The sequence below is a fragment of the Barbus barbus genome, assembly GCF_936440315.1.
Source record: "Barbus barbus genome assembly, chromosome: 9".
NCBI lineage: Eukaryota > Metazoa > Chordata > Actinopteri > Cypriniformes > Cyprinidae > Barbus > Barbus barbus.
In genome coordinates, this window is record NC_136737.1 from 28888633 (window position 1) to 28904646 (window position 16014).

General features: G+C 37.4%; 1 pseudogene across 1 annotated transcript; it reads left to right on the forward strand.

The window, feature by feature from the left end:
• Nucleotides 1–1400: 1400 nt before the first annotated feature.
• On the forward strand, nucleotides 1401–14070 carry LOC306874675 (single-strand DNA endonuclease ASTE1-like; annotated as a pseudogene). The gene is made up of 5 exons: nucleotides 1401–1541; nucleotides 11151–12505; nucleotides 12586–12799; nucleotides 13055–13214; nucleotides 13609–14070. The product of its transcript is annotated as a single-strand DNA endonuclease ASTE1-like (transcript).
• Nucleotides 14071–16014: the final 1944 nt, after the last annotated feature.

The window sequence follows — 16014 nt, forward strand, 5'->3', positions numbered from 1 at the left end:
AGGATTGTCTCGACTGACTTATGCTGCTCTTTCCTTGGAGGTTGATAAAGGAACATCAAAAAAAGTTGACGGCATGTTGAACAACTTTCTTTGGAAAAACAAAACTCATTACATCAGGAAATCAGTAATAATGAATCCAATTGAAGTGAACTGCAGTTTTTGTCATTCTTCTGAAGAAGACTTCATTCATTTGTTTTGGCAATGTACCCACACACAGAACTTTTGGTCTGAATTTTTGGTGTTTATTCAATCTTATTTTGTAAGTGACTTCTCATTTTGTTTTAAAGATGCTTTCTTTGGATTATTTGAATATTCTAAGGAGAATACAGGGAAATATTACATAATTAATTTGTGTTTTCTGTTAGCTAAATTTCACATTCATAAACAAAAGTTTACTGGCTCTAAACCTCTTTTTTCTTTGTTCAAAGTGGACTTGGATATGTATGTAGAAACTATCCAAAGTTCTACCAATTTGAAAGCTATGAAAACTGTATCTCTGTATTCGTCCTTTGTGTCATCCTAAAAGGTAATTTTATTACCCTTTTTTTTTATTTGTTTGTTACCCTGGCAACAAATCTGTGTATTCTTGTTTTTCTTGTTTTTTGTTTTTTTATTTATTTATTTGGTATGTAATTGTACTGTTTTGATATTTTGGATGTCTGTCATGTTTAATAAAAAAAAAGAAAAAAAAGAACTTAAAACAAAAAAAAACCGGATCGTTTGAATCAGTGAGTTCAGTTCACTGGAGACTCGCTCTAAACGGATCGTTTGAATCAGTGAGTTCAGTTCACTGGAGACTCGCTCTAAACGGATCATTTGAATCAGTGAGTTCAGTTCACTGGAGACTCGCTCTAAACGGATCGTTTGAATCAGTGAGTTCAGTTCACTGGAGACTCGCTCTAAACGGATCATTTGAATCAGTGAGTTGAGTTCACTGGAGACTCGCTCTAAACGGATCGTTTGAATCAGTGAGTTCAGTTCACTGGAGACTCGCTCTAAACGGATCGTTTGAATCAGTGAGTTCAGTTCACTGGAGACTCGCTCTAAACGGATCATTTGAATCAGTGAGTTGAGTTCACTGGAGACTCGCTCTAAACGGATCGTTTGAATCAGTGAGTTGTTGACTCGAGAACAGCTGCAATCGGATTATTCCAATTCGTGAATGAATCGTTTGGTGCGATTTGCGAACCGATTGAACAGGTTCATTGAATAGAATCAGTTTGTTCATGAATCAGACACCGCTTCCGCGTCTCGGAGCTCCTGATATATTTTAAGGAGAAACGATATGTTTTATGAAATGTAGTGAAGTAAAAGGTACGATTTTATGCTTTGGAATGTAGTGAAGAAAAGTTACTCAAAATAAAACTACTAAAGTACAGATACTTGAAAAATGTACTGAAGTACAGTAACGAAGTAAAGCTACTTCATTACTGAGCACCGCTGGAGATAAGACACACAGACAGCCCGAAAGACAACATCCAGATAGGTTGGCGCTGAAAAGGGCCTTTGGTTGTGGTGATCTACTGGGGATCTACTAGAAGGTAGGTTGGTAGAATCTAAAAAACAAAAACTTGTTTAGGGGAAGGGAGTTCATGGGACAGAGACAATGAATTTACTTAACAATGGATAAAATATAACATTTTTGTGACTGGTGCAGCTAAATATAACTTTTTTAATGAGCACTGAAGATCTCAGAAACTAAAATGGACACAGTTCTGTTCACTCGGAGTCAACTATCAATCCGCTGAAAGAAGTCCGGATAATTAAACTGAAGTTTACAGGATTACATCCGTAAAAAAACTGAACGGCCTATTTTCTTTAGCGGAAACAATAAAATCGTATTTAAATCAAACTAAACCCCTTTGTAAAATCAGTATTTTGTGTCAAATGATTGCTTTATTTGGTAAGTAGCCATGTAATAGGATAATGTAGAGAGATGTTATAGTGAATACAACCCCGAGAGGGTGATATCAGACAAATGGAAACACCAGAGCAGTGTCACAAAGAGTTAAAATAGGCCATAAGCAGTGTTGGGTAAGTTACTTTCAAAAAGTAATTAATTACAGTTACTAATTACTTCATCAATATTGTATTTAAATTACTTTACTAATTACTCTATCTGAAAAGTAACTTAGTTACTCAATAAGTAACTTAATTATTCAAATCGCTAATTAGGCTACATCTTAAAATCCCTATAAACCTTAATAGAAATTAAACTCTATATTCTTTCAATTCGAGTCAAACATAGAATAGTTTAGCCTTTTAGCTTTAAAACATCTGTAATACTTAAACATTTTTATGAAAAAAATGTAACCACCTTTGGTTAACAAATAGAAATACTCTGCAAAATATCTGAATAACAAAAAGGCTTAAAAGTTAAACAATACATTTCAGTTTGGCAAGAGGTTCAGGAAAAGCCCAACTAGTAAAATCTGTACAGGTTTATGTCAAAATAACACGTTAACTAATGTAGGAAAGAATAAATTACAGAAATGATCTTCTCTGCTGAATAATGTCAGATCGCGCTGTTCTTATGAGGTAAATTTCTCATAGCAGGTCTTCTTTCAAAAATTATGAATATTAGATGATTTTTTTTTTTTCTTCATATTTTACTTTTTTTTTTGTAGGTGAGGGCATATGCGCACAGGTGACTGCATATAATGAGCTCAGACACGGGAAAGACTGTACCTTGCTTTAGTTTCATACGGATTGCATAATCAGAAACATTAGTTTTTAATTTGAATTCGTTCAAGTGTCAAGTAGACACTTCAAGATTTTTAGATTCTATTGATTTTAGTCTTATATGTATCTGAGTCAGAGCCGGCGCCAGGGCACCTCCATCAGAGGGGCATTTGAATTTCTGGGGGGGGGGGGGGCACAAATCACGTTTTGTGTGTGTGGTGGTGGGTGGTGGTGTGGGGGTGGTGTGGGGGGGGGGGGGGGGGGGGGTTCGGGGTGGGATGGGAAGCGTGCAATCTGTGATTGCGTGCAGTTTCTGACGCTCGCTAAAGCGTGCAATCGCTTTCTTATGTGCGCTGTTTTACCGGTTTCACTTTCGCTTTCGAAAGTGAAAGGATGGAAAGTGGGGGGCACCGTGACTCTGCCCGCGAATGCCCCCTCTTGGTGCCGGCCCTGATTTGAGTATTTAAGGTTTCTCTGTGAATCAGGAAAATCTGAAAGTGAACGCACCCGCACGCGGAGGGTTAAAGCCGCTGCATTCAATATCTTTAGACGGTAAATTTAGATTTCAAATTCAATATTGCTTTTAGAACTGTTGAAATTATTTACTGTATGTAACGCAAGTACTTTATAAGTAACTGTAATTAAATTACCTAAAAATGAACAGTAATCCCTTACTTTACTTTTTCAGTGGATAAGTAATTTAATTACAGTAACGCGTTACTTAGTAACGCGTTACACCCAACACTGGGCATAAGGCAGTCATGACAATACCCCAGCAACATACTTGACTAATACACTTTTGCATACATATTTCATCGAATTATATAGGCTACTTGTTCATGAGGTTGCCAATAATTTTAGCCTCCATTACTCAACGACTCCAGAGGAAGTAGTAGCGCCGTCATCCGGATATTGTTGTGCAAAAAAAAACAACATTGCGAAAAATTAAATTAAACCAATTAAAATATATATATATTTTTCAACAGGACAACAGAAGAAACTCACTAGAACTGTAAAAAAATTCGGAGCTTAACTTACTGTAACAAAACTGAGCAACATACTGTATTGCTGGTGACAAAAACACAGAATAAATGGTTTTTTTTTCTTTTTTTTTGCTGTAAGAAAATGGTTATTTTTTTAAACTTTTTTATTTTTTTTATTTATTTTTTAAATTACAGAATTCAATATCAAGTTCTTGACACATTACTTTTACACATTTTCACATTTAGTAACAATATAGTTTAAATAAAAAGAACCAACAAAAAAGAAACTTAAAATAAAGGGCATCACAAACTTATGTTAAATTAATTTAGCAGAGAGGGCTACAGATCTTTGGGCTTTTCAGTTTTTTTAAAACTTTAGACTCTAAATATATTGTAAAGGCTGCTTGTGAATGCGATCACCTATAATTACTGTCGTTAATGAGCCGCTGATCGCTGTCAGATTCTGTGATATGAATGCATTGCATTGTGGGTAATGGGCTTAGAATGAGCCCCGCTCGGCCCGTGTTCTGCTTACTGTAATATTTCACCGGTAATAATATTATTACAATAAAGAAATGAATCAATACAATGATAACATCTAAATAAATGTTGATAGATGTAGCGTTATAGTTTTACAAATATCAATAAACAGCAAAGCAATCCAGCTTCGAAATAATAACCGAAAAAGAGCTAAATAATAATACATAATTAATATACAGCCGTCACTCCCACCACACGCATCACGCGCTCTGCGTAGGGCACCAAAAACAGCCTAATGAAAAATCAATAATCATAGTCAATAATTATAATGCCGATATTATTTCAGTATATATTATTAGGCACCTTTCAGGCATAACAAGAGTATTTAATTGCTCTAGAGATGGTGCCCCCAACAACTCCATATCCCATCAAGCCCAGGGGTCCACAGCACCTGACGAAGTTTGACTTTGACCGTAGGAGGTATATAAAAGACTGGAAAACTGTCTTTATGTTTAAAATCATACAGGAATTATGGTTAGGGCACCAAAATGTCTAGCAGCAGCACAGCACATATATAAACCGTGATAAGATCTCGTGAATAAATGTTGATTAAACAGCTTCTCTGCTGCAGCCCGACTGTTGCATCCAATGGAAATGCATTAGTTTAAAAAACGTGCTGGAGTTACGAAAATAACGAAATAAAGGTGTCCCTGCCACGAATAAATAGATTAAATCATGAACTGCCGTGAGACTGGGTTGTCCGTTCATATAAGCTGCTAACGCGCCGCATACCCAGGCCATCTGGGAGAATGAGTTCACAGGATAATTAATATAAACATGATTATAAGTTGATCCCTTGTCACTTGAGATGTGACTTGTGTGATTGGTTATTATTCGCTGTGCTGTAAAACGCGTCTGTCTCTGGCTCAGCTCCAGCAGTGAACGCAGATCTGAATTTAGCAGCTGATAAATGATAGACACCCTGAACTATTTAATCATGCCGGTGTGATTGTATCAAATATAGAAAATAGTATTTGGCTGTTTTTTTTTCTTTTGTCTTTTGGAAGCTGCATTCAAAATCCACTCGGCTCAAAACACTTTGAATGGGCATGATGCCTCTGCGTACCCCTCCAAAATCACATAAAGATATTCTTACCTCATCACAGCCTTCTCACTGAACCAAATCACATCCTGTCATGTTTCATTTATAGCATGTTTGTCATTCAGAATGCACGCTCTTTTTGAAACTTTGCATAAACTGCCTCAAACCTGCCTCCAAAAAAAATAAAAAAAACTTGAGCTTTTTGTGAAAATTAGCCAATAGTAGAAAAGAAAAAGTATTTTCACCTTCATGGAATAGTTTACCCAAAAATGAAACTTCTCTCATAATTGTCATAAAATGTCTCTGAACCAAATTTAATTAAGGTTAAATACTTGAATATCTTAAGGATGAGTAAATGAAAGAATTTTGATTTTTGGGTAAACTATTTAACTAACCCTAGATAAAACACAACTTAACCAAGATAAAACAAATCAGGTTTAGCAAACAGTAGTACAGTTATCTTTGTATAAAAGGCTTTATACAGTCCAACATCTTCAAATAAATGTACCATCAGCAGAACATTGTAGCTGGGTCAAAGGAAACAAATGTACTCCTGCAGCTCTGAAGAGAGGTTCTGCGTCCTTCAGCTCATCTGCTTACTCCTGCAGCTCTGAAGAGAGGTTCTCCTTCAGGATATTTTAGGTTCAGTGCATAAATGAGTCCAAACATCAGGGCACAGGCACAGGCAACAGAGGGCAACTCATTTAGTACTTCCACACCGTCAATGACAATGGAAATGTCCAGTGCACGACTAACAGCATCACTTTCACGGATCACAAAAAATGCCATGGTGGTCTTTCAAATTCTCTCTCCTCTTCCTCCCTCTGGTCAGCCTAAAAACATACAAGAACAGAGAGTAATTGAGGGACTGTGAAAAAAAAAAACCTTCATCTGAAAATTTATTACCAAATTTAGTTAGCTGTCCTACTATGGAGGTCAATGTAGAGCCCAAACGTCTGTTGCTAACTTTCATTAAAATATCTTTTCAATTAAATATCTTCATTTGTGTTCAGTGTAAAAATACAATGTGTACGGTTTATTACAAGAGTAGAGTAAGTGAATGTTCGGTTTTGGGTGAAGACGTACTTTTCCACTCTCTTTGGCTTTGAAAATGCTTTTAAACACTTGTACAATCAAACGCTCCCATGTGTTGACCATTGCAGACAATCACAGACATATTTGTTGAGTGCAGTACCACAATGGCCATTCAGAGGCATTTATCAATCTACTCAATGGTGTTCAAAATGCATTTTTGGGTGAACCAACCCCTTTTAAAGGAGTAGTTCACATTCAAAATCCTGTCATCATTTATGTGCCCTCTTGTCATCTAGACTTGTAGTCAAGACCGCCTAAACCGAGACCAAGACACTACCAAGACCAGAAGGTATCGAGACCAAGACAAGACCAAGACCAAGACAGACCATGTCAAGACCAAGACCAAGTCGAGACCGAGACCGATACCAAGTCGAGACCGAGACCGATACCAAGTCGAGACCGGAGAAAAAAAAAACAGACTAGTGTTGAAGCTACGCAATAACTTGTATGAACAGCAGCATACTAGGGTTTACATTCAATACATATTAGACGGTATTACTACAGGCAGAGCAATACAGAGACAGACCATGTCATGTGTGTGACTGAGCTCACTGTAAATGTTTTTTCAGACTGGGTGAGATCAACTATGTGTAGCAATTGTATGACGGCTGTTACTGCACTATTAGAGGATTGAGACTCCCTTAACTTTTGTATACTGTTGAGGACTGACATTACTGGTACTGACTGGTTCATCTGACAAAACATCAAACACCCCCAACACCATCTTGCTCCTCCAACAACTGTCTAAAGAATGAGAAATATGTAACCAATTGAAATTATACTTAATGTGTAGATGAAATTGTAACATCAAATTAAAGATACACAATTATAAACTTGGATTAGGCCTAATGTTTGACAGTCAATGTCATATGTCAATGTCAATGGCTGTCGCAAAAAATAAAATAAATAAATACATGCATGTGATTGGTTGCATTTGATTTGAAGGGCGCAAAATATTAATGTTGCATTATCAAACGTTGTGTTGTCGTGGATACCAAAGATTCTAGAGCGTGTAGTTTTTTTTTTTGTTTGTTTGTTTTGAGCGTGTAGCAGTGATGCGCGGGTAAATAAACAACCCAATCCGTATATCATTCGTCCATTCGTTTTTTGATTTAGTATTGAAAGAAGAAACATGAGAAAACGGCTTTTGGAAAAGTGTGAAAGCCCTTAGTAGCGCAAACTGTTCTTTTTCTGAATGCTGATATAGGCTAGTGTTATGTAATATAGGCTTGATTTATTCATTTATTTCGTTTCATTTTCTTAATTAAGATGCTGCATGTGTTTATCCAGTCTAATCGAAGTGTGCGGCTCTCCCCCCTTTCCCAACAAAAATCCCACCCCCTCTCAGAAAATACATAAAACTGACATTACTGAGCTATATGCGCTTAAAAGTAACCTATTAAAATTATACAATGGCATTGCTCAGTTCAACGTGTTGGGAAATCGGGAATTTTGTCCCGCGTCAGCATTTATTCAACAGTTAGTTGAATATAAATACTAGAACTATATAAATTACAAAGGTTTAATTGGCATCTTTATTTCAAACGACCCGACCGACCGCGACCCGAATATCATTAAAAATATTTTTGGATGACTCGTAACCGCGGGTGATCGCGGGCACCCGCTCATTTTGGATCAACCCGCGCATCACTGGCGTGTAGTACTGCTAAATCCCCGACCACTATGACAGTCTAAGACAGCGAGACTTGACAAGACCGAGAGGTCCGAGACCAAGACAAGACCAAGACCAAAGACCGTCAAGGCCGTGACAAGACCGAGACCACGTAAAAGTGGTCTCGAGACCGGTCTCGAGACATACATCACTATTGTCATCTCAAACCTGTATGAATTACTGTCCTCTGCAGAATTTTGAACAATGTTGGTAACAGAGCAGCACATATTCACTATTATTGTATGGACACAAAACCAATGCAAGTGAATGGGGGGCTCTTAACAGCATTCTTCAAAATATATTCGTTTGTGTTCTGTGGAAGAAAGTCACACAGGCTGATGTGTAAATGATAACACAATTACTTGAACTACTTTAAAGCGATATGTCACTACCAAATCAAAATTTCCCCACGTTGTATAAGTTGTCAATGCATCTTTTTGAGGGGGATGCTGAGGATGCCTCCTTGACACATGGCTCTTCAGAGAACTCCAAGTTTTAAATGAACAAGGACAGTCTGAATAAACACAAGGATAAGGATGACCATGTCCAAAATTCCTATGATCAAGCTTAAAATGCTTGAGAAGCTCAGAACGCTTGGCTTTGGAGACACCGCAATCTTTGCATTTCCACATTGAGTTACTTGCCAACGAGAAAGCTGAAGTAGAGCATAGGAGAGAGGAAAGATACATTTCAAACTGACCCTCCAAAGCAATAATTAAACTACGTTTTTCATGTGACTGGATTATTTATTAATAATATGTCCAAACGTATGTTTAAAATTACTTGCCAGTTCTCTTGATTCCCGTTTCACCACGCCGAGTTCATCCATGCGGTGTAACAGGATGGCGGAAAGCTGAACGTCCTCACGCACGACCACGGCGGACGTTAGAAGTCACGTGACGATGGGAACCAATATTTTTTATTTAATTTAAAGAAATGTATTTACTTTACACTTTTTCAGTGTAGAGTCATAATAACTCAAAATCAGTATAGCTAATAGTAAAACTCACTAAGGGAAAAATGGATGAGACTTTGATGTTAAAGGCCTGAAAACACCATAAAGATAAAGCTGAATATCTGACCATGTTTTGATTCAAATTTGAGGATGATATACTCCCAAAAATGTAGTTTCCGTAAGCTTTTATTAAAAAAAGTCCAGGCGTCCTTTCAAAAAAGCCATCTGGAGACCCCAAATGGATACCTGGTTACCAAATGTCCAAATGAGTCAAAACTACATAATACATATGTATATCAATTCAGAACTGCTCTGCCCCCCAAAACACACGATAAACAACTCTTTCTGAACAGCATTTGTAGTGCTGACTCATTTGGTCATTTGGCATTTTTGAAACAAAAAACGCATAAACTTTTCCTGAAATAAAACATTTTTTTTAGGTAAACACTTACAGAAACTACATCTTTATGGTATTTCATTTCAAGAAAAGCTTTGGAAAAGTCATTTGGATCTTTTATTTCAAGAAAAGTCTAGGAATCCTTTCAAAAAGGCTATTTAGAGACTCATAAGACTCTATCATAAGACACTGCATACTACATACTTATATCAATTCAGAACTGCTCTAGCAATGAAACCACATAAAAACACAAAACTATTTCAGAATCTGAACATTATAACTAAACAGTCTTTATTCTGAACAATTTTAACAATGAAAACAGTGAACCAAAACAGATGTTATCCTTTTTGAACTAATGAAAACACAGTTTTTTTACAACATTTGTCTTTTTTTTCTGTGCTAAATATTATGAATATTACTATTTTACTAATATTACTAAATAATGTTACTGAAAAACTAAAGCAACTATTTAGAGTATTAAAGTGTAGGCAGACACTCAAGCAGCCACTAAAAAGGTTTGTTCTCTGATCAACTGGATTCACCAAACCTATTGAAAGACAGGAAAGGGAGAGAGAAAGTGTGAAAGCAAAACTAATCAAACTTGCAACACGGTGTACATTTTGCACACACACACACACACACACACGTACGTACATAACTCATGTATCCCCCTCATATTATCCCTCTCCGTTGTCATTTTTGCGCAGGGCTATTCTGTGAACATGCTTACGCAAACTATTGAAACTGTCAATCACTGTAAACGTCCTTGTGGTTGGCTAACATCCATCAAAACTTTGCTGGCTAGGCATTAGCTGGCTTCAAACACTGATTCTGATGCGTCAGAACACCTCGCTGACCCAGTCCCTGACTCCCTGTCTGTCCCGGGTTATAACAGCGCCTGTGATTGAAGGAGAGAGACGAGGGAGGGCTATTCTTACTCGGAAGAGACGATTCTGCTGGAAATAGATGGCGTTTCAAAGCTGGAATACGAATTAGAATCGAATTAGAATTAGGCCCTGAGTTAAGCTCACAGTTCACTAATTTACTCACTAAACCAAATGTGCTGTCATTTTATGTCTTGCAAGAAACTCGTGAAATCTGCATGTTCTTGCAGAACTGGCAAAAAAATAAATAAAAGAGAGAAGAGTAATGCATCCATTAAACAAATGAATTTGTGGCTTCACATCTCTCTGTAAAACTACTGCATGTCATACTGTTTTATAAACACACGCAGGTGATTGATGGATATATTTATGTTAGAGGTATCATGACAGTCTTGTGTTTATTATAGTTCTGAGGCCATAGCTTCACTTCCGTGTAAATGCATCACATCACATGACAGTCAGTTTCCTGTTCCTATTTCCTGTCTGTTTTATATAATAATATCTACAACGTAGAGCGCAGACACCTCACACACATTTCTAAACAATCGGTAAGATCTTCATAATTACTTTAATATTGTTTCTGCTTAAATATATTAGGCTACTTCTTACGTACGTAGTCCAAATCAAGACCGTATTTGACATTTGATAGCAGAGGAATTATGAATTTGTTTCTGCTGTTGTTGTTTGAATAAAGATCCAACGAGCTGCATATCATTATCATCACAGTGACTTTATCAAGATTATATCACGAAATAGCATGTTTTTATATAATGCATATAATGATTTTATTAAATTTGATATAATACGAAATATTTTTATACATTATATAATTTACATAATAAATTGATAAATAATGACAATATCTCAATAATTAGAAAATTCTTTATTATGATTTTACAGCAAGTAGAAACCAAAATATTGCTGCGAGTTAGTGGCATAACTTTGTCAACATGGGAGTCGAAGGACTGAGGACCTTCATTGAGAGCAGCAACAGAAATGATTTAAGAAGCTGGGCTTTTAGAGACAGTCGACTAATAATCGATGGATGTAGCTTATACTACACCCTGTACTTTGACTGCAATTTGGATCAGATGCATGGAGGAGACTATGATGATTTTGAGGAGTTGATCATACGGTTCTTTGAGAACCTGAGAGACTGTGACATTCACCCTTATGTTGTACTTGATGGCGGCGCTGACCACACTGACAAAAAATGGGACACTCTTAGGAAACGAAAACAGGAGAAAATAAATGCAGCCTTTACCCTGTCAGCAGGGAAAAGAGCCATGGTCCTTCCTCTTCTCGTCAAAAATGTGTTCAGACAGCTCCTTCATAAGCTCAAGGTACCACTGATTCAGTGTCTTGAAGAGGCTGATTGGGAAATCGCTGCTTTGGCCAAAGAATGGGATTGTCCAGTTTTGTCCAACGACAGTGACTTCTATGTATTCAACCTCAGGGCGGGATTCCTGCCAATCACACATTTCCAGTGGAAAAACGTGAACGTGAACAGACACACAAACAAAAAGTTCATCCAAGCCAAACACTTTACAGTGGGAAAATTCTGTGAATCCTTCAGAATGAACCTTGAGCTTCTCCCAGTCTTTGCTACCATCTTAGGTACTGATTATGTGGACCTGCAAAATATCAAAAGCCTGGGTTGGGAGAAATACTCAACGCCTGACACGGAGCATGCCCGGATTGATGGTTTGCTTAACTGGTTATCCCAGTTCCCAGGGACAGATGCAGCTGTAAGTGCTTTGCTGAAACTAACACGCAACAAAGAAAAACCCCTCGTCCAAGAAGCACTTTCCAAGGGAATCCAAGAGTACAAGCTCATCTCTGGCTATCTTGCCCAGTTCTTCCACTCAGAGACGATTCCACAGACAGCTTCTACAGGTCCATTGCAAGTTCTGCCGACGTGGACCTTGAGTCTCCTACTTGAGGGAAAGATGAGCTCCTCCATTATTGATGCACTGGTACATCAAAGGGTTTCCTTGACAATCCAGGTTGAAGACTTTAAACTGCCCTGTTGCAGTGAAACCTCTCGTCCCATTCGCCAAGTGATTTACGGGTTACTGTTGCTGGGAGAACAACAGACTGCAGATAAACTAGAGTCAGCCATTAAAACATTCACTGGCACAAGCAAGCATTATGTAGAGGAATATGGCAGACAACAATCAAAGCTAAACAGTCAGAAAGTTGAAGCCATAAAGACCAGGGTGATGGAAGGACTTCAACTGGAAACATTATGGAAGGTAAAGAAGATGTCTTAGCTCTCTTTTGAAGTGAAATTGAATTGTTTGTTTTACAGTATTTGTCATTCTAATGTTTCTAGGAACCACACAACGTGCGACTTCAGGTGCTCCTGGACACTTTGGGTGTGTCGTCGGAGACGGTAAGAGAGATCCAACCTGCTCTACAGCTGCAACTTTTCGTGACAAGTTACTGGCTAGTAAATGCACAGCCTCCACCGTCCAAAGTGCATCTTTGGGGGCTGCTGCTGGGAATGGTCTATGGACAGTTCAGCAGTACACCTCAAACACAAACAGGTATTGAAATTATCAATCATTATCTTGTTAGAAGAAGACTTCCTTAGAGCATGCAATAAATAATAAAGCAAACTCAGGCACATGCAGTGTATACCATTGCCACCATTGTCACGTAATTGTGAGCAAATGATGACCTAAATGGCATGGGGAAAATAGCAGAAATACTGCTGAGGTTCTTGAAATGTGTGTTAAGCCAGTATGTACTGTAACATAAAAAAGTGTGAATACATGTTATTTTTTGGTTTGGGGATTTAGACATGCTGTTGAAACTTAAGAAGCTACAAAGTGGTCGAAGAGGGATCTCTCTGGAGCATAAAACGGCTCATCTATACAGCCAATGGCAGTCCTGCCTGAAGTGGGGTCTCTGTCTCAATCGTTTACTGTGTTTTCCTGTATCTGAACCAGAGGTCGCACGGTACAACATCCATTTATTACTCATAAACCATCTTGAAAGCTTTCACTGATTATTTGATAATAATTATCATTTTGATTTGCATTGTTAACAATCCTGCTTCCTGGTTGTAACTTCCCAAATGTAATTTAAAATGTTTGAAAAAATAAATAATGTAATGTTTTATACACACACACACACACACACATTAATATTCAAATGACAAGACTTTTAAATTCACAAATATAAGTTCTTTTTAACTTTCTATTAATCAAAGAATCACCAAAAATTTATCACAGCACAGCTTTTTCCAACATTGATAATAATATTAGAAAGATTTCTAAATTGAGATGTTAAAAGTGTCCACTGGTGTTGTTGCACATGAACACTAAAGGTGTTATTGTGGTGTTGTGTTTAGTTTGTACCGGGGAAGACTGGTGCACGATGTTGTGGAAGAGCTCAGGAGAGGCATCACGCTGCACTCTTTGCTGGTGAGGGGCTCAAACACCGAGCGGCTCTTCAAACAGCTGAAGGATGCAGTTGTCAGCTCGGTGGGTGAAGACTTCATCAAGAAAATGAGAAGCGGGCTCATGCACAGAGCTGCTGGGAAAACACAGAGAGACTTCAACGGCCAGAATCAGCCTGTAGATGAACTGAGCAGTAGCTTTGAACATCTGGTGTGTGAGGATATTGATAACTGTGAAGATGATGATGATGATGACAACGATGAAGATCTCAAAGGGAAAAGCAGGAAGAGTAAAGCCAAGGATCACAAGACTGAAAATCCTGATGTTTCCTACACCACCCGCACCAGACATAAGGCTAAAGCTCGCAATGCTGATCATTCCTCTAAAGAATACGACGGAGATGCTTCGAGTAGCCTTTAAGTAATTTTACCTAACTGGAGAAATCAGGTTACATCTACTGACAGTTATGCTTCAGTAAAACTAGTTTTTTCAGGCTGGTTGAATTCAGTTATAATCTTAAATCATTTATTTCAATTCAACAAAACCAGTTATTGTAGATGTTACCACATGATGTACTTAATTGTTTTCAGTGTATATACTGTTGTTTAAATATGTGTTGATATTTTATTTATAAATTATGGATAAAATATTAATAATGTATTATACTATAGAATATTTTTTTTGTTTTTGTTTGGTGGAGCAGTGTTTCTTGTTCATCTTTATAAAAAGCTGTGAATAAGGATGATGCAACTGACATATGATTCATGTTCAATAAAGTAATGGCACTGTTTAACAGAAACCTGCCGACTCGTGTAGTTAATCGGTGACGAGCGCTACATGGTGTCAGAAGTAGAAAACGGAGTAAAAGACGGAACTTGAATTCAAACGTACTTCCCGACCGTTAAAAAAGTACGCTCTATATAGCATGAATGTGGGTAGTATGAATGAAACTAGTACGTACTACATCCGCCATGTTGATATTATCACGTGACATTCGTCGTCAAGGCAGCGCAAAAATGTAAAGTGCCCACTCTCCTGAACAAACATCGGCGATGTGTTTTTGTTTGCTATTCTTACCGCTTTCGTCTGCGTTTTTGCGTCGGTCAGCTGCTCGTAGATTACCTCTTCGTCGACAGCATTTACCAAATATATAGCAAGTAAAATTGACCTCAGAATAAGAGTAGCCACAGCTGTGAACCTGCTGATTTTGAGTAATTTATTGTATTAAATGAATGCAAATAAAAATAAATGATAAATAATTATATACACACACCAATTCACTATATATATATAAACAATACATAAACAAAACACAATAGAAGTATCATCACCTATTTATCTAGTAAATTTGACCTCAGAATAAAAACCCCACAGCCAGCTGTAAGAAGTAGTGAACTAAACTGATTACATTTGATAATTTTCTAATGTTTTCAACTGTTAATCAGTTTCAATCATATAAACCAGACAGGGTTCATTTCACAGTACTCCACACTGATTAGTCCTTCATCACTTGAATTAAGATTAATAATAAGTCATTTAATTTAAAAGCACAGCTACCAGAAAATACTTTGAGATCATTCTGAGGTTAAATACAATATAATAACATTTTCATAAGTAACTAATTTAATTACACATTTTTTCTCAGTAATTGTAACTGATTACAATTACATTTATTTTGTAATTAAATTACGTCATTTAGTTACATGTAACTAGTTACTCCACAACACTGTACATATACATAAATGCATACATAATATATACATTATAGACAATATGCACACACAGCAGCATCATAATGCTGGGTGCTGTCACTGGCCTTCACTGGAGACAGTGGGAGCAGCTGACAGGGTCTCCAACTTTCCATGTGGTGGCTGCAACAATATATGGCTGTCACATCCGAAGTGAACCACCAGCAAATGAACTGAGCCCTGCCTTTGTGCCAGATGTTGCTGCGTGCTGTGCTCCACAACCTCTGTCGTCAGAACAGGGACATTGTTGATCCAGAATTTGTGAGGATCATGACGATGGCCAACCTGAATCCCGAAACACAAAGCCAGTGCAGGAGAGAATGTGTGGGACAATCTGGCCACAGGTGTGTCTGCACCAGACAACTGTGTGCCTGCTGTTCAAGTGCATGATTACCTGTAAGACCATTTAACAGGTTAGGACTGCAAATCAGTTCATGATTGGTGATATGATGAAAATATATATAATACACATGTAAATATTTAAATGTACACATGTGTTTGTATTTAAACATACATATAAATATTCACAATACACACATTATATAAACACAAACTTTTATTTTTGGATGCAATTAATTAGACGGCACTACTTAAGACATTTTAAGAACT